This window comes from Hippopotamus amphibius, chromosome 2 (assembly GCF_030028045.1).
Source record: "Hippopotamus amphibius kiboko isolate mHipAmp2 chromosome 2, mHipAmp2.hap2, whole genome shotgun sequence".
Lineage (NCBI taxonomy): Eukaryota > Metazoa > Chordata > Mammalia > Artiodactyla > Hippopotamidae > Hippopotamus > Hippopotamus amphibius.
Genome location: NC_080187.1, coordinates 143,620,745 through 143,639,831, shown reverse-complemented (window position 1 = coordinate 143,639,831; position 19,087 = coordinate 143,620,745). Strand labels below are relative to the sequence as shown.

General features: G+C 50.1%; 1 pseudogene; it reads left to right on the top strand.

Annotated features, from left to right (window-relative positions):
* Positions 1–1,726: 1,726 nt before the first annotated feature.
* Positions 1,727–10,781, top strand: LOC130844533 (EEF1A lysine methyltransferase 2-like; annotated as a pseudogene).
* Positions 10,782–19,087: the final 8,306 nt, after the last annotated feature.

Genomic DNA, 19,087 nt, shown 5'->3' with positions numbered 1-19,087 from the left:
TTCCAGTGGTCTCAGTAGTCACTTAGAATTCCTTTTGCATGTGTGCATTGATGCTTTGGGTTATTAGTGTCTTACTTGTTCTCAGAAAGCTGGCCGATGTCCCCATTTATTGATTAGGAGATGCATCGTTTACCACGCGTTAGGATCAGTGCAACCGGCGGCGTCTGTTTCCGGCTCGCCGTGCTAGCCTCTGTATCTGGAGTCCACTCACGTGTGGGGAAGGCTTTGGGGAGGACCAAAATGCACGGAGGGCTTGAAATTCAAACTTTAATCATTGCTACCTGTGCAGAGCTCAGCCCAGCTGAGAAGGCAGAGGCCTAGGGCAGTGGTTCTCAAAGCTTCAGCAGCACTTCAGCAGAGGTTTCTGCTTCAGAAGATCTGGGCTGGGGCCTAAGGGTCTGCATTTCTAACAAGCTCTCTGGTGCTGCTGAGGCCACCAGCCACCCCGGGCCCACATTTTGAGAACCACTGGCCTCGGGCAGAGGAAAGGGCACCGGGGGTCAGCCCTCAGCTCCTGGGGATTTAGCTTTGGGCCTTGGGCGAGGCGACCTCTCTCATCCCTGGTTTCCTGCAATGTCGGCCGAGCCTGTTGGGTGGGCTGGAGGCGTCCAGAGGGTGTTTAGGAAGGTGCGGGTGGAACAGCATTGCTCGGCGAGAGCTATTTGCAGGAACAGGTCTGGTGTCACGGAAGAGCCCCTCCAGCACCCAAGTATGTCTTCAAGAGACTCGGCAACGAAGCAGAAGCAGGAACACCACTTCCCACGGGCGCTTTGCAGAGAGCACTGGCGGTAAAGGAAACCTTAAAAGCAGTGGAAAGGAGCGTAAGCTAACACTTCCCAGGCCTTGCCAGCCTGTGAGGTCAAATGGGGTCACATCACCATCTGCATTTGCCGGGGGGCGGAGTTCTGTCTCCCTGCCAGGCCAGGCAAATGCCACTTCATGATACGGTCCGTCAGGGACTCGAGATAGGTGGCTTGGGACGCCAGTGTGCTACAGAGGCTTTCCAGAAAACTGTCATTTCGGCGTCCACTTAGAGCCTGCTCTCTTTGCCTTAACTCTGCAACATCCAAAGCCAAGTCTCAGAACAGGATGGGGCCAGGCCCACCCCCTGGCCCCCGCCCCACCTCACAGGCTGTGTGTCACTGGTTCCTAGGAAGGAAAACTACCAAATGGCTCTGGAGTCAGAGTGCTTGAGCTCAAAAGCCAACGGAATCTATGTATTGTGGTGACCTTGAGGAAGTTACTTAACTTCTCTGTGCCTCAGAGTGATCATGATAGCATAACCACATGGGACTGATTTTTTTGAAGGTTTCATGAGATAATGTATGATCAGCAGGAAGAGCCATGCCTGGCACTTACTGAACATGCATCATTGTTATTGTAGCAGAGAACCCCCCTATGTTTGTGTTGTCTGTTGCATATATCTGTGCAGAAGTTGACCGGTGAATAAACTGGATGTAGCTCTCACTCAGTGGGCTCAGCCATTTTCAACCTGATCCTTTTTTTGAAATTGTTCTCTCAGAAAAAGAAGCCTCCACCCGAGGGGGCAGTCCCAGAGGGGATGGCTTTGCCCCATCTGCGCTGGGCACCCAAGAGCATTGGGATGCTGGCTATGAGAGAGAACTGCAAACTTTCCAAGAATGTGGAGATACAGGAGAAACCTGGTTTGGAGAAGAGAGTATGGCTCAACTAATAAGATGAACGCAGAAACACAAGATTCCATCGGATGCTTCAGTGTATAATATTGGAACAGGAAATAGTGTTTTCCTGGTTGAACTTGTTGGTCTGATAGAGAAGGACACGAGGGAAACTGGGAGAAAACGAAGATCTTGAAGAGTATGGATTGAGATCACTGAAAGAGTAGGAGGCAAAATTTGGTTTCTCTAATACTACTGGAATTGATCACCCTCCTGCAATACAGCTTTCTGAAGTATTATAGAGAAAAAAGTTTTATCTAACATTAAGTTGAAGGTAGAATACTGTTTGAATCCTTCCACAAAGCTGTCTGGATTTATTTGTATTGACAAAGGGACTTCAGATGCCATAAGCCTTAATCCTGCCAATGCAATTGAGAAAAGCAAGCAATATGTGAAATCTCTCTCCAGGGTGTTGAAAGTGAAAGGCTTTTTTTCTAATAACCTCATGTAATTGGACCAAGGAAGAGTTGCTAAATGAATTCAATGAAGGATTTGAACTTTTTGAAGAACTGCCTACACCCAAGTTCAGCTTTGGAGGCAGATCTGGAAACAATGTAGCAGCACTGGTTTTCCAAAAAACGTGAGACTTTTCATTGGACAAATTCAGTTAGCTTTTTTTAAGAAGCTCTACATCAAAGTAAACCTGACACAGAAAATACAAGTGCGAATAAATATTTAGTAAGTACACAGGATGCATATGTTGAATAGATAAAATGGGTTGGTTAAAAAAAAAAGATTATGAGCATGTAAGTGGTTGGGTTTTAGAGATCAACCAAGAATAATTTAAAATTTTCTGTTGTATGATGATTTTGATGATTTGAGATCTAAATATTTTTCTTTCTGATTTAAAAAAATTTCCTGTAACTGCTGAACAGTTAAAAACTTTAAAGCAGTAAATGAATTTACAGAAAGAAAAAAGAAAAAGAAGAAGCCTCCTTCAGGCATGGACACATCCAACTGTCTCATCATCATAAGCAACCAGATTCTGGGTTCTGGAGATTGGCAGACAGCACCTCCTAACATAGGAGGTCTCAATGCAGACTCTAGGAACCCCTGAAAAATCCAGGGATGGATGTCAGAGGGTGTGTAAACCTCTAAATTGTATATACTCTTTTTGTATGTCTGTGCAGATTTCTGGGAGAAGGGCTACGTCTTGGGTCAAAGGGGCCAGCACCCCTAAAAGGCTAAGAGACCCTGCCTCTGAGAGGCTGAAGAAGCCCTCAGCAGGCTCCCCAGGTAGTATAGCTCTTCCTAGAAACACACAGGGGCTCCCTGAAACCAAGACCCAGGACTCAGCTCAGCTCTGTACCTCCTTCCCTGAGAGCCAAGCCTTCTCCAAAGTGAGGAGAGGACACAACACAAAAAGATGATGAGAGCAAATTAGAAAGTGTAAAACCTCAGGCAAAAATGATGACAATTCACCATAATAACTAGATGCCTGCAGCCTCTGGGGGGCCGGGGCGGGGGGGGGCACGGATGACAAGCCTCAGGGAAGAGGGAGTGTAGCTGCCCCATCACAGACCAAACAAATAGCATGCTCCACAGGGCGGCTGGGACAGCTGGAGGATCGGGAGTGGAGAGGTGTGCGGAGTCCATGGTGCAGCTCAGGCTAAAATAGCCAAAGGAGCTGCAGAACAGGGTGAGTGCAGGCTCTGGGGCATATCAGTCAGGTGAGCCCTTAGCTTCCCTTAGCCTCTCTTCCTCATCTGAAAAACAGGATTCAGTGGGACAGTAGTAGATACCTGGCCTGTATCCTTCCAGGCTTGCTGTAGAGCCAAGAAGCCTGTGCATGTGGTGATGGGTTCAAGATTGGCTGCAGCAGCAGCTGGGGCCTGGGTGGCCTGAGTCTGAATCCCGAGTTGGCACTTCCTCCCTGGGCACTCCTGTGTCTCATGGGGTCAGGGTGGTCCTGCCACAGGGTCGCTTCCTGGACTTCCCAGAGTGTGACCAGTGCTGTGCAAGCCACAGCCACCTCCCTGAGTCACACACTCCCCGGGACACCTTCAGGGCCACTGTCAGCCCCCCGTCTTGGTAAGAGCTGTGCAAACAGAGGACTGGGGCTGAACAATAGAGGGGCCTCCAGGTGGGGGTGGGAGAGGAGGAGGGGGAGAGACATTCGATGGCAGCTTTATTATGGTGAACGGTGAGATTCCTTTTCCCCACAAAAATACTCCAGTGAAATATTTCTTGTTTCCCTGTGGAATGGATCTACTCCAAGCTCAGCAGCTCCATTACAGGGAGCCCGTGCTGCCCGTGCCTTTCCAGGAATCCACCCTCACCGCATCCTGTGAGAGGGTCCTGCTCTCCCCTGAGGCAGCTGAGCCCTGAAACCAGGCGGGGCTGGGCCCTGGACTCTCCCCAGCTGCCTGATGTCACCAGGCTGGTGGGGCAGGATGAGAACAGGCCAGGGGCTGACAACACTAGAGACACCCTGAGCGGCTCGACCCAGCTGCCCTGAGGGTCCTGGCCCATCTTTTTTTTCTTTTTTTTCTGGCCAAGACACGCAACATGCGGGATCTTCCCTGACCAGGGATCAAACCCACACCCCGTACAGTGGAAGCACGGAGTCTTAACCACTGGACCACCAGGGAAGTCCCTGGCCCGTCCTCTTGATGCAGGGTCAAGCTGCAATGCCCTGTTATGACCCACACGGCTCTGGCAGCCCCTTCCCCAGGCAGAGGGGGACCCTCCCAGAAAGGCCTGACCGACCCCTCTCCAGCCCTGATCCCAGATTCCCCACCTGTTCTGATGCTGCTTCCTCACCAGGACAGCTCAGCCTGCCACCTGGCCCAAGGTCCCGTCCAGGTCCCGGGCTTATGCTGAGAGCATGTCTGTGGGGCAGTGGGTGAATGGGGTGAGGCTGGCATGAGGGGATATGGGGTCCCTCCTCCTGGGAGGGCTGGGATTGGTGGTGTGCCTCCTGGCCTGGCTCCCCTCCCCAGTGACACTCCGGATCTACGTTCCCCAGGGGAAGGGCCACAACCCTATCCTCTCTTTGAGGCCCTAAGATGGGAAGAAAGCTGCTCATGCCACAGGCAAAGACCTTCCTGCCCTCCAAGTTGGGCTACCCTGATCCCTAAGCCCCAGATCTGGGATTGGCATTTCCAGTTCTTCAAACCTGTTGCTGACTTGCTGGGTGACCTTGGGCAAGTCGCTTCCCCTCTCTGGGCCTCAGAGCCCTCACCAATAGAATGAATGAACAAATATGCCCACCCACTAGGACATTCCAAAACTGTCAAATGTTCATAGCCATGTGATTTACATAATCAGAGCTGCATTCCTTTAACTTGAAAAAATGCAAATGGCCCTGGTAAAAGACTCAGCAGTCCTCAACCCTGGCCTGTACACCCACACCACTTGGGATGGGGAAGGAGAGGTCCCACCCAGACCCACAGAATCTGAATCTCTGGGCCTCTGGGCCTCTGGGTGGGCAGGACCTGGAGATTTGCATTTTTAAGAGGTTGCCTAAGAGGGGAGTTCAGATTTTAGAAGGCAGAATGAGGGGAGAAAGACTCTCCCTACCCTAATACCTGACAAAGTGAGCAACAACAATAAATTATGAAGAAAAGGAGCCAATGCACGAAGAAGAGCAATGGCCTCCAGGGCACTCCATCCTCACGAATCCCGGGCTGCCTGGGACATGGAAGTAGGACACAGGCCTGGCTGGGCAGAGAGGGTCTCTTGTGCAGGGTGTGTGAGGGATGGCAGGAAACAGAAGACCTGAGTCCCCAGCAAGGGTGGCCTCAGTTGGGGGGAGTCTCCCCGAACCGTTGCACATTTGGAATCCCAAAAAGCAGGCTGAAAGCAACACAGCTCTCGAAACCATCCTTCTGGGGGAAGGCAGCCTGGTTCCCATGTGAGAAGTGGAGAGTCTGCAGAAGATGCTCGAATTGACTGAGCAAGATGAAAAGAACTCGCAAGGCCACCCTGCCAACTGCCAGGAAGGGGAAGGAAATCACATGAGGGCATGGCTGGAAGGGGATGGGGCTGAGGATCACAGGCAGCTTCCCTGAAACTAACAGCTTCAGGAGAGAGAAAAGTTAATGAGATGAGTCAGATATAAAAAAGCACAAAAGAGAGATGATTTAAAAATATCATCAGGGACTTCCCTGGTGGTGCAGTGGTTAAGAATCCGCCTGCTAATGCAGTGGACACAGGTTTGATCCCTGTTCCAGGAAGATCCCACATGCCACAGAGCAACTAAGCCCGTGCGCCACAACTACTGAGCCCATGCTCTGCAACAAGAGAAGCCACTGCAACGAGAAGCCTGAGCACTGCAACGAAGACCCAATGTAGCCAAAAAAAAAAAAAAAAAAAAGCTTCAGGAGATATAAAGAGAGCTTGAAGAAGAAAGGACACGCACTAAGGACCCAAGCAGCACCATTGCTCATCTAAAAACTGAGTTACAACACAGCGCCCAGGTCTGAAAAGCAAATTCATAGCACAGAGAGAAACTTGAGCTAATTACAATGAATTCAGAGAAAGAGGACACATAAATTCAAACAACTAGAGAGATGATCATTATGCAACCCAGACCTTCCCACCTCAGAGGGCTTGGAGTCCCTGACGTAGATTATCCAGCAACTGAAGCAAAAGAATGTTTAGAGAAACTCTCCCTGAAACGAAGGGAGAAACCACTGTGTGGATTGAGAGGGTACAAGAGGGATGCAGACTGATCGACACTGGGCACACACTGAATCTGGCAGAGTTGTTGAACTTTAAGGATAAAGAAAACAACTCTTCAGGCACCCACAAGGAAAAACCAAGCCAACAACAAAAGGAGAGAAAAATCAATCTGGCCTCATGAAAGGAAAACAAAAATGGAGTCGGTGTTGCTAAGGGAGGCCTCTAAAATGGAGCTGGAGGCTATTGAGGGAGTGTGAATTACGTACGTCTCAGCCCAGATGGAATCTTCTCATCTTAACACAGGCATCCAGAACATCTGTCCAGTGTTCCAGAAACTCCAGATACTTACTTGACCCTTACCCTCAAATAACTCATGACAGCCAATTACTTAAGGACAAATATTTATTTTCTTGTGTCAGAGTACAGCCTCGTGGCTTTTGCCTTTACAAGCCCCTGACTCTGCCTCTTCCCTGGAACACACTTTTGGTTTCACCCAAGTCTGTGTCCCCCCACTTAAAATTCTTAAGGCCCCAAATAAACTCTTTTCTTACTTGTAGCCTTTTTTTTTAAACTTTATTTTTATTTTATTATTATTATTATTATTTTTTTTGGCTGTGTTGCATCTTTGTTGCTGCGAGCTGGCTTTCTTTAGTTGCTGAGAGCAGGAGCTACTCTTCGTTGTGGTGTGCGAGTTTCTCACTGCAGTGGCTTCTCTTATTGCAGAGCACGGGCTCTAGGCACATAGGCTTCAGCAGTTATGGCACTTGGGCTCAGTAGTTGTGGTGCACGGGCTTAGGTGCTCCGTGGCATGTGGGATCTTCCCGGACCAGGGATCGAACCCGTGTCCCCTGTATTGGCAGACGGATTCATAGCCGCTGCACCACCAGGGAAGTCCCACTTGTAGCCTTCTGTGGGTTTTTGTTTGTTTGTTTGTTTTTTATTTGGTTGACAGCCTCAGATTTTTCCACAGCAACATTCAGGACCAGAAGACAGGGAGCTGAGTGTTCAAAGTGGTGCAGAAAGGGGGAAACCAAGAACGTGACACCCAGTGAGGTTGTTTGGATTCATAGACAACATGGAAAGGGTTGAGGAAAATAACACCTTTGAGCCCTTTTTCAAAGGAAAAAAAAGTACTCAGCCATGAAATCTAGCAGACTGTTAAAAGTGTCCATTTTGGCGAGTTCCCTGGCAGTCCAGTGGTTAGGATTCAGCGCTTTCCCTGCCATGGCCCCAGGTTCACTCCCTGGTTGGGGAACTAAGATTCTGCAAGCCACGCGGCATGGCCGAAAAAAAAAGTGTCCATTTTTTCAAAGATAAAATCATGACTATCAGACAATATAAAATGAACGCATCAAAATTTTTATTAAATTCATTAAGAAATTAGGGGACAAGTAATATCTTCCATCTGGTTCAAAGGAAAATTGGAACAACACACGTATATGTTGGCAGATAAGAAACAGTGAAATGAATTTATATATACGTGTAAAATTGATCAATGGCCGCAGACAACAGTCACTTGTATTCCACTGGACAAAATCCATTTGCATTTCTGATGGACAAGCCCTGCTATAGGTTTTGTACAACTTAGATTTGCTCAAAGATGGTGAAAAGCACAAGTCCCTAAATACAGGACATCCACCAGTCTTTTTTATTGTTGCTGTTGGTCCAATTCAAAGTCCTTCACAGGGACTTCCCTGGTGGTGCGGTAGTTAAGAATTTGTCTGCCAATGCAGGGGACATGGGTTCGATCCCTGGTCCGGGAAGATCCCACATGCTGCAGAGCGACTAAGCCCGTGCGCCACAACTGCTGAGCCTATGTTCTAGAGCCCACGAGCCACAACTACTGAGACTGAGCACCACAACTACTGAAGTCTGAACACGCTAGAGCCCATGCTCTGCAACAAGAGAAGCCACCACAATGCGAAGCCCACGTACCACAATGAAGACTCAATACAGCCAAAAAAAAGTCCTTCACAGATTTTCCTGATTCAACCAAGAGATGACTCCAAATGCCAAACTCAGTGACACAATGTGCTATTTATACAGGACTAAGACGAAATACTAGGAGAATTACAGTTGGAGAACGGAGTATAAGTGTTATAAACCTTGACAAAGTGAAAATATTAGCATCAAAGTCAGGAGCTATGGGGAGGGAGGGTGTATACAGGAAGTGATCACCTTTCTCATCCCAAGAAATACTGAGCCTGCCCAAAGTGAAGGATTTATTCTTTTTCCCTAAGACTCGAATCTCTTAATGAGTTTCATACTTTTTTTTCTTAATGTTAGAGAAATTCATTATGAACTAATATCTCTGTGGAAAGTAAAAAATTATTTAAGATTCAGCAATTTTTTCATTTTCTTTCTGTTAAACTCCATTAAAATTAAATACTTTTAGTTTAAAATATAGCAGGTGTGGCACAATCCCATGTTTTACAATTATTTCCACCTATTTACCTTTCTCTCTACCTGTACCTCGTTGTCTCTCCAAAGTCCTCTGTGTGCAGATGATGTCCACCAAATGTTAACAGTGGATGATGGGCTGCATAAAGCATCTGCTCTGTGCCAGAAAGTCTTAGGAGCTGGGAATACAGCAGAGAACAGAAGAGAGAAAAATCCTGTGCTCAGGAAGCTGGCAGTCTAAAGGGGGGATTTATGGCTACCTTCTCGGTACTTTTCTAGATTGCATCTTTTGTTTTGTCTGAGAACGAGCATGTATCATTTTTATAAAAACAATGGTCATTACCTTCACACACACCTCAGGTGATTCTTCTAAACAGCCAGAGTTGAGAACCACTACATTTTAAGCCTTATTTACTTTAGTGTAAATAAGGGTTTTTTAGGAAGACAGCTTGAGGACTCAGAGTCTCTGCAGAACCCCACCTGGGCACCTGAATCCTGGGAAGAGCTGAAGCGATGAATTGGTTTCCAGGGTCTTCAGCCAATCTTGGCTGGAAGAACCACTGAGCTTGTCTCCTGAGCCCCTTGGCCAGAGGTTCCTGTCCCTGTCCCCAGATCCTAAGCCTGTGAAACAGACGCCCATTCTATCTGGCCCTGGACCCAGGCAGCCGGGGGCACGGCCCAGCCTTGGTAAGCATCTGCGATGCGCCCAGCCAGGGTTCTCCTCCCTGCAGCCTTGGGGGCACCGAGCCCCATCTGACTCCACTACCCTCACCTCACACTCCTACCTCTTGAGTGCAGCCCTGACCCCATCCTTCTTCATTTGCACCTTCGCCCTAGCCACCCTGGCCTAAGTTCCCCTTCCCCACACCACCTGGCCTTTGCACGTGCTTTTTCCTCCTCTAGAATCCCCTTCCTATGCTCCTTCCCTCACCTCCAGAGACCCTCCCCTGGGACCCTCCTGACACACCTCCCACCCCACCCTCGGCGGGCCAGCCTGCTTTGCACAGCCCTGCGGCCCAGTGCCGGCCAGGGCCTGGTGTCGGTGAGGCAGGAAGTCGTGTGGGTGATGTTGGGCCTTGGCCTCTTACCCGTGGGGTGAACTCAGCCCGATCCTTTGTCCTCACGGACTGTTTCCTCATCTGAAACATAAAAACATGGTACATTTGTATTTTGGGGTTGTTTGGGGGGGGGTTGGGGGGGTTTTTTGGCCATGCTGAGGCATGTGGGATCTTAGTTCCCTGACCAGGGATCAAACCCGCACCCCCTGCCGTGGACGTGTGGGGTCTTCACCACTGGACCACCAGGAACGTCCTTTTTTTTTTTTTAATAAGGTTTATTAAAAGAATAACAATGAGATATAAGCTTAAAGCAGGAGGGAGAAGTGAAAGGAGGAAATCAAGTCAGTAAGGGAAGAAACATGATAAAGCGTTCCACGCGGGGAAAAAGTCCAACTTTCCTGAGGGGACAGAGATCCCCTGTGGCGCCCACTGAGGGTCTGTGGGTGCCGGGGGCCAGGCCCCATCAGACACCACAGAGGACCCTGGGCAGGGCTGGGTTCCCGGCCTCCGGAACCAGTGGGGACGTACTTCTCAGAACCCCATGCCTTCCAGCTCAGCCCCCACGGCGTCCCCTCACGGCCCTGGGAAGCGTCGCCCCACACAGTGTCCACCAGCTCCCCCAGAAGTTCCCGCAAATCATTTTCTCCATTCGTGCCGCGAGCTCGCTGAGCAAACACAGCCCCGGGAAAAGCCCCCCGCACCTGCGGGTGAACGGAGGTCACCCCCCCACCGCAGCAGTGCCGGGGGAGTCTCAGGGCAGGCGGGGGGGGGGGGGGGGCAGGGCTGGCGCTGTCACCCTGTGTGGCCTGATGTGCCTCCTCCTCCCTCAGGAAACAGCGGCGGGAACGCTTCCCCTCGTCTGCTGTGGGGGCGGCCTGGGGAGCTGGGCTCAGCACCCCTGACACGCACACAGAGCGTGGGACAGGCAAGGCCAGAGCCGGAGCCCCTGCTCCCCCCTGCCCACAGCTCCCCCGCCTTCCCGACCCCGCCCGGCCTCTAGCCTGCACCCCCACAGCTCCCGCTGGGCAAAACTTAAGTCGCATTCACCTCTGTTGGACCCCTACTCCATGTACCAGGTGCTCACCTCACTTTCGAGGTAGGTAAATTGTCCCCATTCTATGGATGAGGAGACTGAGGCAAAGAGCAGTGAACGGGTTGCTCGAGGCCACACAGCTGGATGGGCAGCCCACCTGGCTCTGAGGTCTTCCACGTTATCTTCCACCCCAGCCCCCGTGCCTGGCAGGGACAGAGCAGCGTGACGCAGGGGGCACCAAGGGAGGCTGCAGGGGGAGGGGGCTCTGGGGGACGTGGGAGCGCTGGCGGCAGGGTTTATGGCAGCCTCTGAGGGATGGGCACAGAGGAGCTGCCCCCTCCCCTGGCAGCACACTCCAGGGACCCTCATTCTTCTCCCAGGCTTGCAGCACTCCACGGAATGGATGCCCAGGATCCCGATCCCCCTCCCCCACTGGTGGACATGCAGGTTATTTCTAGTCTTGCTAAGACATGCAGTGCTGTGATGGCTACCCTTGTGATGACATCCCTTTGTGTGTGTGTGTGTGTGTGTGTGCGCGCACGTGTGTGCGCACATATAGGCTAAATTCTCAAGGGCTCCTGCAGACCCCACAGATGGCACACTGGGCCTCTTGCCAGGAGGACACAGTTTCCAGGAGGTCTTCTCACCTGGGACTGACCCAATCTCACTCCAGAGCCAGCTGGTCCCCGAGAACCAGTTCCACAGAAAGGCTGCCCAGGAACCACCAATAGCCTTTCCTTATGCCAGAGATTTGTTTGGTTGGTTGGCTTTCTTTTTTGTTTTTTTTTCTAAATTGATTGATTGATTGATTGATTTTATTGGCTGTGTTGGGTCTTTTTTTGCTGTGTGTGGGCTTTCTTTAGTTGCCTGCGAAGAGTGGGGCTACTCTTTGTTGTGGTGCGCGGGCTCCTCATTGCCGTGGCTTCTCTTGTTGTGGAGCACAGGCTCTAGGCGTGTGGGCTTCAGTAGTTGCAGCACATGGGCTCAATAGTTGTGGCTCACAGGCTTAGTTGCCCTGCAGCATGTGGTATCTTCCTGGAGCAGGCATCGAACTCCTGTCCCCTGCATTGGCAGGCGGATTCTTAACCACTGAGCCACATAGGAAGCCCTGGTTGGCTTTCTTTTGGCCAAAAGGCAGTGCTGGGCTCCAGCCCTGGGTGCACAAGATACAGAGCTGGCCTGGGCAGATTGTTATGCAAATCAAATGATGAAGTGGAGCTTGGGAAGCAAAGGGGTTCCTGCTGGGCTGCCTGCCAGGGAGGAAAGGGACATAGGGACCCCACCCCTGCAGAAGACCTGAGGGGTTCAGGGAAGGTGCAGCGACCACCCAGTTTCAGGGAAATCGGCCCAGCCATCACCCCAGTCCCTCAGCCCCACACCCTGCATTCCTGGGAGTCTGTCCAGAGTGTCCACGTGAACTCAGAAGACCGTCTGGGCAGGTATTGAGACTGGATGGCCAGTTCCTTCCCCTTTGCCAGCTCTGGCCCCTCAGCTACCTACACGAGGTCCCCCAATGACGCAAGAACATCCAGTGGGGACTCCTCTGTGCCCACAGCCCTGACCATTCCGCATGGTAGTGAGCTCTGAGACAGTAGAGTGGATCTGAGTCATGGGTGCCCAGCACAGAGCCTGGCACATCGTAGATGCCCAGTGCTGTGCCCCACTGAGCACCTTGACAGCACCCCACCGGTGGGGAGTGGGGACAAAGCCATGCCTGGCTGAGGGCCCCCAAGCAGGACCCAGCCTTGAGGACGACAGCAAAGGGGATTCCATCAGCCCTCCAGCCAGAGCCACCAGCAACAAATGCACAAGAAGGAGGAGGAAGAGAAATGAAGAAATCCTTCTCCCAGAGCCTGAGGCCACTTGGGGGGAGGCTGGAGGAGCCCAAGCCAGATTCCTTCAAATGGCGCACATATTAGATGTCATTCCTAGATAGAGAGTCCAGTTTCTTTCACCTTCTTTTGTGCATTTCAGGAGTTTTTTTAGCTAATTAACTTAAGGGCTCTTGTGCCTAGGATTGGCAATTCTAACAAGCCTGGTTTCAGACAAAAGACTTCAGGTGTCCCCCCCCCACCTCCTTTCTTGGTGAGTTTTGCCTGCATCTGTGCGCAGGGCGAGCTCATTAAAAAAAATGGTCGTGCCCACTGGCTGCTTCCTGACCACAGGTGAGGGAAGACTGCGTCCACGGCAGTGTCAGAAGATGCGGTGGATCCCACTGCAGAAGTGCATTCAGCTCCCCTGCAGACACGCCAATCAGGAGGTGACACGGAGCCATGCAGTCCCCAGGTTCCACGTACATCAATGTCTGGCAACTGATCACTAGGATGTTTTCGTTTTACTCCAGCCGTCTCCACGCTTTGTAAGTGGAGGCTGAAAAACGAGCCCATTTCAGCAGCTCCTGATGGTCTGCTCTAGTGAGGATCAGAGTCAGGCCACCTGCTGCTCAATGCCAGGTGCTAAGAGCAAGTCTCTGAGCCTTTGCCCACGTGTCCCTCTGCTTGGGGAGCCTCCCTCTACTATCCTTTTAAAAAGAGGTAAAATCATGACTGTCACACATATATAAAAATGAACACGTGTGAAAGAGCTTACTATAGGACTTCCCTGGTGGCGCAGTGGTTACAAATCCACGTGCCAATGCAGGGGACACGGGTTTGATCCCTGGTCCGGGAAGATCTCACATGCCGTGGAGCAACTAAGCCTGAAAGGCACAACTACTGAGCCCGCCCACCGCAACTACAGAAGCTCTCACGCCTAGGGCCCGTGCTCTGCAACAAGAGAAACCACCGCAATGAGAAGCCTACGCATCGCAATGAAGAGTAGCCCCCGCTTATCGCAACTAGAGAAAGCCCGCATGCAGCAACAAAGACCCAACACGGCCAAAAAAATTTTTTTAAATAAAAAATAAAGTAAAAAAAAAAGAGTTTATTATACTCCTAAAGCGATAAGAGAACTGGGAGATATTATACCCAGTTCAAAAGAGAATGTGAAGAACAGGCACGTTTATTGATTGGGACTACTGAAATGAATGTGGTCATGGAGGCAAAACCAAGGGGGGATGTCAGTTAGTGTTCTACAGGTCTGTTCTACAGGTCGGTTCAGAATCTACAGTATAGACAGGAATTAGTTTGCATCTCTATCTTACTACAATTTGCAGAGTTGTAAAATAGCCTTATAGAATGGAATCTGATAATCCCAGGGGTGTCCTGCAGAGTTGAGATAATGCAGAGCTTTTCCACAGATTGTACAAAGATTTGCCTACAGCCCTGACCACCCAACTGTCCTTCACCTGACCTGCTGAGGCCACTTCTCCCCCAGGGACGCCCTCCTTGGCTCCAGATGGGGTAGGTGCCATCCACTTGGCTGCCCCAGTCCCTGCAACTTCTGATCACACTGTCTCCTCCATCAGACTATGAAATTCTTAAAACAGAAGTTGCACCTTCTTGAGGCTTCCCTGGCAGTCCAGTGGTTAAGAGTCTGGGGTTCCACTGCTGGGAGCATAGGTTCAACCCCTTATCAGGGAACTAAAATCCTGCATGCCATGCGGTGTGACAAATAAATATACAAGTTGCATCTTCTCTACTTGTCATTTGTGCCTTTGAGAACTCAAGAGACATTTGTAGAATGAATGAATGAGAGAATAAAGGAACAACAATACAGGGTCCTTAAACCAGGGTGGTCCACCAGGCGACCCCATAAGACAGCAAAAGACCTGTGATGTAGCAGTGGAAGTTCAGCAGAGCCTCGTGAAAATGTGTACATTCCCAGCTTTATCCTATTAAGGGCATTTCAGAAATAAGGCACTGAGAGCAAACAAGCTTGGAAATGCTGGGTTAAACATAAACAGGTTCTTCGCTTTTTCCTTTTTCATCACAGCATGTCTGAGAGCCTTTGATGTATCAGAGTGCCCTATGACTCCCTCAGAAGGAGAATGCTGTGTTCCAGCATCTTCCATGCTTATCGGATGGTGAAGCAAAGTTTTTAAATGGAGCAAAGGAGAAGATTTTGGAGAATTCACATTGAGAAACACCAATTTAATCCAACTGGCTTGATGTATTTAATAATACATAAATTATTATCACCTGGGTCAGAATTCTGGCTCCAGCATTAGTGTTCCTGTGTGGCCTTGGACAAGTTAATGTCTCCGCACCTCTATGTTTTCATCTATAAAATGGGACTAAACTCACCTCAAAGTTACTGGGGGTGTAAATGAGTTACTGTGGGAAAACACTAAGCAAGAGCCTGGTACGGGGGTGTACTCAATAAATGCGAACCGTCATCATTATTCATAAAAACACCAAGGGCCATTTATTGACTGTGCCTTTGCATCACTCCCACTTGATCCTCACAACAATCCTGAGGCCAGATGAGGAAGATGAGGCGGACGAGGACAGAATGCTTTGCAGGTGAAGTCACCGGCCCAAGGCCTTGCAGCCGGCAAGCGGCCAGCATTCTAGAGACCAGGCGTGAGGCCCTAAGAACAAGCTTAGCCGAGGGCTTGGCATGAAATAGTTGCTTAAGAAAGACTGGTTTCTCCTCTCCCGCCCTCTTCCCTCCTTCCTTTCCAGCCAAGAGCCACTGCAGGCCCCAGCAGGAAGGTCAGCCCTGGCCAGGGTTGTGGTGAGATGCACAGTGCTCAGGCCAAGGGTTCCCAGGTGCACAGGCAGCGCAGGACCCGGGTGGAGCCTGGCCTTCCCACCCCCAGGTGAGACGCTCCCTTCCCTTTCTCTTCCTCATCTTTCCCCCTACCCTGCCCCTGACACACCCCCAAAGTTTTCTGGGGACTTGAGAACCCAGGGGTCCCTCCCCACTCTTCAGCCATCCTGGTGACAGGGCTTCACACTCAGCATACACAGGGGCTTAAAATCGTTTTTGATTCAATGAATGGGTGAAGTCTGTGCGCTGGGGCTTGAGCTGGCCGGCCAGGCCACCTGGGGCTGCCCACAGGCTAAACACAGACCCACACAGAGCCCCACCCTGGGCCTGGCCCAAAACACTGCCCGGGCTGAAGGCTTGCTCAGAGACATGACTCAGCTTGAGTGCACAGATGCAATTTTCCACGTTTTATGGACTAAAGGTGTTTTCATAACAGCTGGGGATGATGAGCCTGAAGCAGGCTGTAAAGAAAGCAAAAACCCCCGCCCTGGACTGAGCAGCGCCTCCCAGGCTGTGAGCTTCTCCACGCAGCGGGGCCTCCTTCATGACCTCATGGGGCCCAGGGCTCCCTCCTTCACCCTGGCAAATAGCACAGACCCCGCCCCCCTCCCGCCCCCTGCCAACATGACAGGGACACTCACCCAGGCCTCTTCCTTGACTGAGAAGGGAGGTGAGTAACAAAGCTGGTCCTGCAGCCTCAGGGGCCAACTCAGTGCTCCCTGGGTGCCTCAGGCCTCCTATGGGTCTGGAAGCCAGCGTCCTGGGACCAAGAATCTGGGGGCCCTGCACCAGGGTGGGCGTGGGGAGGTGCCACCACATGGGCAGGGAAGATGTCCCTCCCCCCCAGCAAAGATAGCCCTGCTTTGGAGAAATGACACATGTGCTGAAACAACTGATGATGTGAAACAAGGAGGGTGGTGCTTAAAACTCCCTAAGGAATCAAATGGAAGGGCTGTAGAAGGTGGGACTGCCCCGCCGGCTCACTCCCTCCACCAGCCCCCCACTCACGCATTCATTCATTCAGACAGTCATTTGTCAGGACCTTTTTTTTAAAATATTTTTTGAAAATAATTTTTTAAAACTACTTATCTATTTTATACCTATTAGAGTATATATGTCAGGCACTTTCTAAGGGCCCACCTGTCAGCTTCACCCCAGGCCTTCCCATCTCAGCAAATGGCACCACCAGCTACTTTGGCCAAAAAAAATCTTTGATCCCCAGTTGTTCTGATCCGTCAGCAAATCCCATCTGCTTTATGTCCACTGCAGATCCAACATCAGCCTACTCCTCCGCCAAGCAACTCCCCTCTGGCTTGGATGCTGCAGCCTCCACCAACTGGCCTCTTGACCCTTTGGCCTTGGACTGTAAAATCCGACACAGCATCATTCTGACTCCACCATTTCCTGTCCTCAAGTCCTCCATTGGGTCCTAGAAAATATTAAAAGTTTTGAAGGAAATGAAGCAGACCAGCTTCAGCACCAGGCTATAAAGAGATGAAATGAACAGAAGAAGGGCCCAGAGGCAGAACTGTGCACAAATGAGAATTTGCTGTATGACAGGGAGTCATCACCAACCAGTGGGGAAAAGACAGACTCTTTTATAAATGGTGTTGGGACAAGTGTGATCCATCTGGAAAAAGTAAAATTAGATCCCCAGCTAACACCACACACACGACTCCAGGTGGATTCCAGCCTTACATGTGAATAATGAAATTTTTAACACATTTAGAAGAAAATCTAGGAGAATATTTTTATGACCTCAGGGTAAGGAATGATTTCTTTTTTTAAACCAACCTTTTGTTAATTACCATATGCATTCAAAAAGTGCACATTATAAGCGTGCAACTCCATAAAATTTCACAAAGTGAACCCAGCTTTCTGCCCTGCACCCACGCCAAGAAATAGGATGCAACCAGCAATTCAGAAAGCCTCCTTGTGCTTCTTGAAAGGGAAGAATATCTTAGGTGCAAAAAGCATCAGCTGTGAAGGAAAATATAATGAGTCTGATGACATTAACATTCAAATCTTCAGTTCAACAAAAAATACCATAAACATGATTAAAAAACATGCCACAATCTGGGAGGAGATATTTGCGGTACATACGACCGGCAGATTTGTTTCCAGAATATATAAAAGACTTCTGCAAGTCAAGAGGAAAGACAACCAGGACTTCCCTGGTGGTGCAATGATTACGAATCCGCCTGCCAATGCAGAGGACATGGGTTCGATCCCTGGTCCGGGAAGATTCCACATGCTGCAGAGCAACTAAGCCCGTGCATCACAATTATTGAAGCCTGCATGCCTAGAGCCCATGCTCTGCAACAAGAGAAGCCACTGCAATGAGAAGCCTCCGCACCACAACGAAGAGTAGCCCCCACTTGCCACAACTAGAGAAAGCCCGTGCACAGCAACAAAGACCCAACACAGCCAATAAAATAAATAAGTAAATAAATTTATTTATTTTGAAGAAAGAAGAAGAAGAAGAGGAAAGACAACCAACCCAACCAAAAATTCAGCAGAAGTTGTGAACAAATAACCTCCTAGGAAAAGAAACCCATATGGCCGATAATTGTATGAGAAAAGAGGCTCTACCTTGCTGGTATCAGAGAAGTGTAAATTAAAACAACAATGAGATATTATGTCTCACCCATCAAATTGACAAAAATTAAAATTAAAGAAAAAAAGCTGATGCTGCCCAATGTGGACCCCATGGCTGGTGGAGGAAGGCCACCAGCTGTGGGGTCCACATGATGTGGCATATTGCCAGGTTAAAGACAAGCAGGTCTGTAACCTAGTTCTTTCTCCTCTGAGTACACACTCTACAGAAGCTCTCATCTGAGTGCCCCAGGAGGGAAACTGGAAACCTCATCAAAGGAGGAGACAGTCATGCAGTAGAAATTGCCTGGCAATTAAAGTAAGCAATATAGAAGTGAATTATCAACCAGATACAGCAAACAGAACATGTTTGCAAGGCAAGACATGAGAGGTAGAAGCAAAACCAGAGCCTTCAGGAGGAGAGAGAGCCCGCCCGAAGGGGCTGACCCTGGGGAGGCGAGACACAGGCTGGGCCTCGAGCACTAGGGAGAATTTACACACCAAGAAATGGGAGAAACAAACTTTATTTACTTCTTTGTTTGTCTCACTTATTTTACAAGTAATAAAGGTAAGCTCAAAGAAGGGAAATGACTTGCCACCTTGGGGACCAAGCTGAGATGGTAGCTGGGCCTCACCTGTAATCCTGTGCCTTTTCTATTCTCCATCCCCTCCTCCCCTTCCGATGCGCCCATCTCACAAAGGGCTGGACCGATGCAGTAGCCTCCCTACCTCTTGTTCTCCACTCTGCATGTGGCCTCAGAGGCTTTCCTAGCCCAGCACAACAGTCACATGTGTCCCTTGCTCAAAAGCATTCACAGCTCCCCACAGCTCCAAGTCGAAACTCTTAGGGGTCTCCTATTCTATTCAAGAGAGTGAGACAATTGTTACCAGGCTCATGGATTCTGTGGGCCAAGAATTTGGACAGGGCCCTGCGGGGACAGCTTGTGTCTGCTCCATGATATCTGGAGCCTCAGCTGGAGGACTTGAAAGCAGACGGCTACAACCCTGAAGGCCGCCTCATTCCC